This window comes from Aphidius gifuensis, linkage group LG4 (assembly GCF_014905175.1).
Source record: "Aphidius gifuensis isolate YNYX2018 linkage group LG4, ASM1490517v1, whole genome shotgun sequence".
NCBI classification, from domain to species: domain Eukaryota; kingdom Metazoa; phylum Arthropoda; class Insecta; order Hymenoptera; family Braconidae; genus Aphidius; species Aphidius gifuensis.
Window position 1 is genome coordinate 19,524,487 of NC_057791.1, and position 8,960 is coordinate 19,533,446.

Sequence of the window (8,960 nt, forward strand, 5' to 3'; positions counted from 1 at the left end):
TATATATATATAATTTATTTATTATTTATTAATCTTAAATTGTTTAAAATTAAGTAACAAATAAAAGTATTAATCATCCAAACACTTTGACGTGTTTAAAAAATATCAAGTGACGAGTCGTTATAAGTGAGTGGATAACTTTAAAGTTGAGGCATCAATCATTAAATGTTTTTCATGAATTTATTAAAATCATGTTGGTATTTGATTGGTTTTTAATCTATACAATTGATCTTGAAAATATATTTTTAAAATATCAATTAAAATTAAGAAAAATTGATATTCAATTCTATCTCACAGTTGGGTGTATAGAAAATATATTTTATAAATTATTATTATTATTTTTTTAATTGTAAATGTTTAATGAAAATAGAAATAGAAAAAAAAAAACCTGTCAAAGTATAATATGTTAAATTAATTTAGTTTTTTTTTTTTCAAATATTTTTTTCAATTTTTTAATTTAAAAGGAAAAAAATCAAAAGCTTTTTTTTTTTACCTGTAATTCTGTCATATTTTATTTTCTTAAAAAAAATTTAATAATTAAATAGATAAATATAATTTTTGTTAATTGTAAATTTTATAGATAAAAAAAAAACATTTTTGGCTGTCAAATTTACTTTCAAAAGGATAAAGCTAATTTAAAAAGGTAAAAAAAAAAAAAAAAGTTTGTTTTTTTTTTAAAAACGACAGGAATAAAAACTCCGCACCTTGACGTTACGGTCTGGCTGGAATATTCGGTTATTAAAGCTTGGGCCAATTCACGAGGTAATAAGATATTTTATTGAACAAGGTGGGAGGAGGATGAGGGTATTCAACGTTACCTCGTTGCTTAGCTATCATCAACTCATCATAAATTGCATCAGGTGTGGTTAATTTTTTGGCTCATTCTTTATTCTCTCTCTCTCTGTTTATTTTTTTTTTTTTTTTATTATTTAAACAACGTTAATATTCGATGAATAAGAGAATCAAGTAAGTCAATGAGCCTGAAAAGAACTGTCCTTTTTTTTACAGTCAATAATGAGATGAATTAAATTGATGATTGCTATTCAAATAAACATTTATTTATTTATTTATTTTTCTTTCTTTGATATTTATTATTTGAACGAATTCTTGTTCTTTTTTTTTTATTTAAAATTCTCATCGATTTCAATATCAGTAAATACATACAGAAGCAAATTTTTCTAAATTATTTATTTTATGTATTTTATTGAATTTCTTGGTAAATAATTATTTTAAATGTTAGAACAACGATTGCTGGTACTTTACTGAGTATACACTTGAAATCTTTTATTATTTTTTTTTGCTACAAATCGGTTTTATAATTTTTTTTTTTTTTTATTAAGAGGACAGATGTTTAAATATGTATTCTTTTATACTTTCCATCACTTCTCCATTAACGTCTAAAAATTTTGAGACATATATTTTTTTTTCACATTTTCATCGTCTTATATAAATTTAAAAAAGGGAAAAAAAAATAATATAATTTTTCGAATAAGAAAAACTAGTGTATATGCGAGACAAGGCGCCCCCGGTTATGTACATAAAACCACAAAGACTATTTTAACAGACCCAACTATCAAAGGTACCATGTTTACACAGGACAAAAACCTTTTTCTACAATTTTTTTTTTTTTACTTTATATATACATAGTATATATTTTTTTATGTATTCTTCATTTGTAGTTGGACCGCGGAAATGAAACTTTAGTCGACTTTTGTTCCTAAATGCACAAAAATATTAAATACTTAACAACCAAGTACACCATCACCTGCTATGCATATACCATATATAATCAACAAGCTACAAATTATATTTCAAACAAAAAAAGTTTATTTAACACTGAAGCTTTATTTTTTATTTTTAAACTTGATTTTTTTTTCGGTCAAAACAAATTTTTAACTAAAAAATTATAAACTTTTATTTTTATAATTAAAAATGAGTCATTTCAAATGACAAAAGTTTAATTAAATTTACAATAGAGTTATTTAAAAAAAAAAAAAAAATATTCTTTCATCAATTCTATATATAAATTCTATAAATTTAAAAAATAAAAAACAATCTTGGCAATATATATATTTTGATCGAAAAAAAAAAAATCAATGACGATTTTATGCAGCTGGCAAAAAGAAAATTTTAAAATAAAAAAATAATGATAAATTTTCGATAATAAATAGTATATGGAAAAAAATAATAAATTGAAAAATGAAAATGATACGTATGAAAAGGTGGAATTGATAATTTAAAATAGCAACAATGTCAAAGAAATTTAATCGCTTTTACTGGATCAAATAACAATTGTTGTTTTTATTGGTTTGGTACAAAGTGGTAGAGAGGGATGGTATATTTGAGGGATGATTTTGTATTATATATATTTAGTACAAAAGGGAGAAAAAGGCAACCTTTCATTGGCTCTTCTTTTTATTATGTATCCCACCAACAAGATAACATCTTTTTGGGCACTGTGTATGTTATATTTTTTTTTTTTCTTTTATTATTCTTTCTCGTAGTTACTTTATATATATATCGATAGGCACACATTGCTTTACATGTGCACATGTCATTTATATATATTTTCAGTGTCTTTATTTTTTCCTAGGCTATTCCAATTCAAAATAAATTGTTATTCGATACTCTGAGAATTCTATTTTCAAACATTTTGTCAGTGTATTTTCACTCGTACATTCGTAACACTTTTTTTCTCAAATACACTCAACATAATATCGATTTTTATATATGAAAATAAATATATCAATATTAAGAGAGTATATTTGATAAAATTCAAAAAAAAAAAAAAAATAACATCCTGATGTAATCCTAGTTTTATTATATGCAAAAATGTATTACGTCTTTTTTGTATTTTTTTTTTTTTTCATGATTTTTTCATATTGTTATTGTGATTTTTAAATATTCTTTTTAGAAATAATTTAAATACGCGTATACAATGTAATGACAAGTAAAAATAAAATCTTTTTAAATTAAAAAAATATTTAATGACATTGTACTGCTGCTGCAGTTGCAGTTGCTCGTTAAAATTTTATTTTTACAAAAGATAATACAAAAAAAAAAAAATAAATTAATAATCATTTTTAAAATATATTCCCAATATAAAAAATACTATGGGAAATTTTTTTTTTAAACGTAATATTGGTTCCCTTTTTTCGGTGTTATTATTATTATATTTTAAGTAGACTAACATAATATACATGATTTTTTGAAAAGGGGTGAAATGGGGTATGAGCAAAAATTGGCTCATCGATATGACCTAAATTTTTTATATAGCTTTGAATTTTTTTTTTTCTCATTTTCTTTTATCTTTATTTCGTTTTTTTTTTTATATTTTCATTTTCTTTTTGTTATTGATTATGCGCTTGAAAAATATATATCATTTTTTATTATTTTTTATTATCAACAACAGTGATTATTTATGTATTACTATTTTATATATTTTATTTCAATGAATATATATGAACTGTTTAATTTATATTTAAAAAAAAAAAAAGACACTTGCATATTTGTTTAAATAAATTAAATAATAAATTTTAAATAATTTTAAACATTGAATTTTATATTTTAAAGTTTTAAAAATTATCATACATGATGCGTGAGTTGTACAGTAAAAAAAAGATAAAAAAAGAAAAAAGACAACAACGTAACTTTCTTTTTTTATTTCATAAATATTTTTTTTTTTTTTTAAATAATAAAAATAAAGTATATATAAAAATATATATAAAGATGATAAAAATGCTAATGCTTGGTCATTCATTGTTGAGGTTGAAGGAAAACTTGGCAATCTGCACTGCAGTTTTAGCATCGTGCAATTTGTTTGGCATAAATAATCAAACAAAAGAAAACAATTTATTTAAAAATGAATATAAAAAAAAAAAAATCCATTTAGTTTATTTCAATGTGATGCTCTCGTATGTATTTTTTTAATTTTTTTTTTTCGTACATAATGTACATGTGTGTATATAGAAAAACGATAAATATGACCGTAAATCTTTTGGATGAATAAACTTTTTACAAATTTATTGGTTTGTGTACATATATTTTGGATGCGAAATAATAATTTTTTTATAATGATGATAATAATAATTGTTTGAATGTTGTGGAAATTTAACCAACAATGAGACAACGATGAGTCATGGTATGAAATCGATGAGACGATGAGCTAAACAACCATGGCTTTGCAGACAGAATACAAACAATGTTAATAAAAAAATAATAAAAAAGATACTTATCGTGGGAGCGGTCAATTATTGTTATTATTATTTTTTTTTTTTTGCATTATAAAAATTCCTGAAATGGTCGTTTTATTTTCTATATTCTATTTTAAATTATTTTTCTTGATGTCATTTTTAATTGTCCTACATTATTGAGTTGAGAAATGATGATGAAAAATATATTGTTCTATGAGATGAAGCTAAGAAAAATTGAGGTCAATTACCTATTGCATTGAGACAAATAATTTAAATAGATTATTAGATTTTTTTTTATTCTATTTTTTATAAATTTTATGAAAAAAAATTCAATGAATTTTTTTAGTTTATTTATATGGTTCTTGGCAAAATTTTTTCAGTGAATTATCTATCACTTTGGCAGATGCAAAAAAAATTAAAAATTACTTGTAAAATTTTACGGAAAATATTATTATTAAATTGTTTTTTTAATAATATTTTAAATCATATAAAAATAGTAAATTAAATTTGATATTTTTTTAGTATATTTTAATGTAATTTTACATATTTTTAAAATTTAAATTTATCAATAATATAAAAACAGAGTATTTTTTCTGTTTAATTCAATTTTTTTTTTTTTCTAATAAATAAGGAAATTTTAATTGATCAATTTTTATTTCTCAAATGAATTGAATTATTATTTTAAAAACTAAATTTATTAGTATTGTAATATATTTAAAATTGATTAATATGGTATTTATATATTGATATTAAATTGGGCACTCGTACCAAGTGTGACTTATTTCACGACAATAAGATAAATGTGATGATGTCGACGATGAGACCCCACGACTTGTCATTTATGATTTTTCAAAGTGTCACCGCTGATTCTCTTGTCGTTCATGATTCACGATTTAACATGTTTCTTACAGTTGACCGTTCGTTATGTACTCAAGTACCGTTCATTCTCCATTGAATTTTTACTTTTTTTTTATTTCATTATTATTATTTTTATTTTCAACTATTTTTTAAAGTCAACCCATTGAAGGTGCTGGGAATTGCTAGTTGTCAGTTGACTCTCTACTACCTTCTTTCTCTTACAACTCTTTTTAACATTTATATTTTTTTTTTTTTTTCTTTTTACCCTCAATACATGAATCACAAAGTTTTTTATTTTTTATACAACATACCATTGTTTATAAAGTCATTTATTGTAACTTGTTTCATAACTAAACTTTAAAGGTATCGCATGAAATATAAAAATTTGTAATTTTCCATGAGGGTCATCATCTGGATTGTTATATCCTTTATACTCAACAATATGTCAACAAACTTTTTTGTTAAATTTAATTTTTAATACATATTATTATTTTTTATTTATTATGTCCTCTTGAAACATTTACTCTCTGTAATATTCACAAGAGTATTATGTATTTTCAAAATTTATTTAATACTCCAAAAGTCCATAACTATTCAACAAAATAAAAATAAATATATAAAAATTACATGTATTTATATAGTTCAAATATAAAGCTACTAAAATTATTTTAAAAAATTTGCTTTTAAAATTTACAAGGTTTATAAAAAGAAAAACTTTGTGAAGTTTTAATAATTTATTTTTGATATGATTTGGGGTTTTTTTTTTGTAGTTTATTGTTTTAAAAAATAGTAATAAAATTTATATATCCTTCAGAGATATAGTGACGGGTTCCCAGGCGACAAATACATACCATTAGAATCCACGTTTGCAACTAGTTTGAGCAATGAAATTGGGAAACTCCGGTGAGTTAGTGTCTTTGTTACTGCGATAACAAGTTTTGCAAAGTCGTGCCGGGGACTTCAGGCGCTATGGCCAACATTCAAAAGCGAGATGGAAAAAGATAGTTGTATTATGATGGTCCATTTATTATTTTTTTTTTTTTTCTATACACTATAAATTTTGCATTGAATATTTAAATTGTTTAATATTTTTATTTATTCAATGATGAATTAAAAAGTAAAATTACACGTATATATATTTGACATAGATTCATCTGCTGATAACCAAGAATAAATTTAAATATAATATATCAAAAATTTATCCAAAGCTTTGTTTAAATAATTTCAATTAAATTTATAAGCCCCATATATTTAAAAACAATCATTTAATAATTTTAAAAAATTCATCAAATTTTAAATGGCCCAAAGAAAAAAAACACAATAAATAAAAAAAAGGCTAAGAGTAAAATATTTAATATTTAAAAATTAATTAAATTAAATTAAAAAATATGCAGTTAAATATATTATGGTTAATTTAATTTATATAATTTAATATCAAGCAAGAATATCAAATTTGAAAATATTTAAATAATACATTTCAACATGAATACAAAAATAAAAAATCTTTCAACTAATAAAATAAAAATAAAAAAAATTATTTCGACATTTTTAAGTTATTCTAGTTGTACCTAGACATTTATCACGTATTCATATGGCTTATTTTCGTTTCCCCGAACATGCTCGAGTATTCATCTTTATTCTAGTCTCGTGATTTCACACGACCATTGAACATCCGTATCCTGATGGGACAAAAATAATAATACTATATATGCAATGCATACCATGAGCACACAAAAAAAAAAAATTTCTTTTATGACAAATAAAAAGAGTTGTATTAAAATTGAATATTAATGATACCTAATATTATATATTTTTTTTCCTCATAAAAGAAAAATAAAAAGATAAATAAATTGAAAATATAAAAGTAGTACAAATGCGTATATATTTTCTACGTTGAATAAACAAAAAAAAAAAAAAAAAATATAAAAAAACAAGTAAATATAGTATGTTAATTTTATTTAAATGAAAAAATTTATCTTTATCATAATTTTGGTCTTTTCAAGTTGACTGTCCTCATGTATATCTTTGTCAATGTTACTCACTTCTAGACAATGGGCCAAAGCTCAAGCAAGCTATTATGCAGTTGGCTATGTTAAAGGCCATTTAAAACGTAAATCCGTTACATTTAAACTCAAGAAAATATGCATTCATGAGCTCAAGGCAATGAACATATTTATACACACAAACACACAACATGCAAAAGCTAATAAAAACAATAATAATTATTATATAACTGTACTGCTTTTAAAATTTATCCATATCATATTTTTGTTGATGTTATTTTGCATATTATTTTACCAAATATTAACATATTTATTTACAAATTTATACACATTTATTAATCATTACAAAGATATCATTTTATTATGTGTATTATCAAATTTTTAATTCACGCCTTTGATGATATAAAATATTAGGATACTTAAAGACTAGTTTTATTTTTATCCTTTTTTTTTTTTTTTTTTGGGATACTTTTTATATTTTTTATCTACCCATTTAATTTAGATAAAAGCGAGAATATAATATATTTTTTTATTTATTTTAAAACATGTAACTTGATAGAGGATGAAATAAAATAAATAAAAAATATTCAAAGCTTCTAACAGGTTTAGTTTTGTCTTGGTGTTAAAGTGTAAATTCCAATGAAGCGAGGACAATCATATATTGTCGTTGATGATGAAAGAATAATAATAATGATTATTTAAACAAAAGAAAAATTATAGCAAATAGAGAATAGCAATAATTTAATGGCCTTTGAAACGTAATACTATTTTTTTTTTCTATTTTAAATTTAATCAGAAGAATGTTGGATTTATTCTGTGAGTTGACAATCCATTTGAATGAAAACTATTTTATTTTTTTTTTTCTATTATTATTTAAATTGATAGAAAAAAAAATTTTTATTAAATAATTTCAACAATAGGATTTTAAAATTAACACTTTTTTATTATTGAGAATAAAAAAAAAACCTTGAGTTTTGTTGAAAATTTAAATGTAAAAAATTAAAATTTTTTATTTGTTTTAATTTTTTTTAATATGCATACAAAGTTGTTATCAACTTTTCCCAATGGGATTGTGATAAAAAAAAAAAAATAACATGTGGGTGGGGTTGGAGATGATGACAGGACGCAAATGATTATGAAAAAAAAAAAAAAAGAAAATGAAATAAAATAAGAGACAAATTAGCAAAGAGAGAATGAGATGCTGTTGAAAGATGAGATCGATAATGATGAAGTGAATTTTTTTTTTTTTTTATTTAAATGACTCATCGTTAACTGGTTAATGGAGATAATGAGTGTAAATAAATATATGAATGAATTGAATATCGATATCGTCAAAAAGACAAAATCACAATGGATATTTTTTCATTGAAAAACCGGCGACGATCATTAGATTGTAAAAGGACATAAAAAAAAGAAAAAAAAAAAGTTTAAATTTATATATTTAATGAACAGATGGAGATAATGATGTAAAAAATTAAAATTTAATAAAAAAAAATCACACTAATTACTTTGACATTTTTTTTTTAATTACTTGATTGGCTAGATAATACATTAAATCAATTAAATAATTCTGACATTAGCTTGATATAACCGAAAAGACTTTTTGCATTCATCTCTTCGGTAGTATAGGGGTCAGTATCCCCGCCTGTCACGCGGGAGACCCGGGTTCAAGTCCCGGCCGGAGAGTTTATTTTTTGCATTTTTTAAATTCAAAATTAAATATTAATAAATAAATAAATTTATATAAAATAATAATCAATTTTTTAATTTTGTCAATGATGTATAAATTAATTGTTAAAATTTCTATGAATAATTAAATTTAATTTTCAATTACATTTTTCGAGCAGTTTTAAAATAGCTTATAAAAATATATATTATTTAAGTAAAATTGATTTTCAAGCATGTT

The 8,960-nt window shown here is 22.1% G+C and overlaps 1 non-coding gene across 1 annotated transcript; it reads left to right on the forward strand.

Moving 5' to 3' along the window:
* The first annotated feature begins 8,668 nt into the window (after nucleotides 1-8,668).
* Nucleotides 8,669-8,740, forward strand: Trnad-guc. Its single transcript has one exon. It is a non-coding gene; the product is annotated as a tRNA-Asp (tRNA).
* The last annotated feature ends 220 nt before the right edge of the window (nucleotides 8,741-8,960 follow it).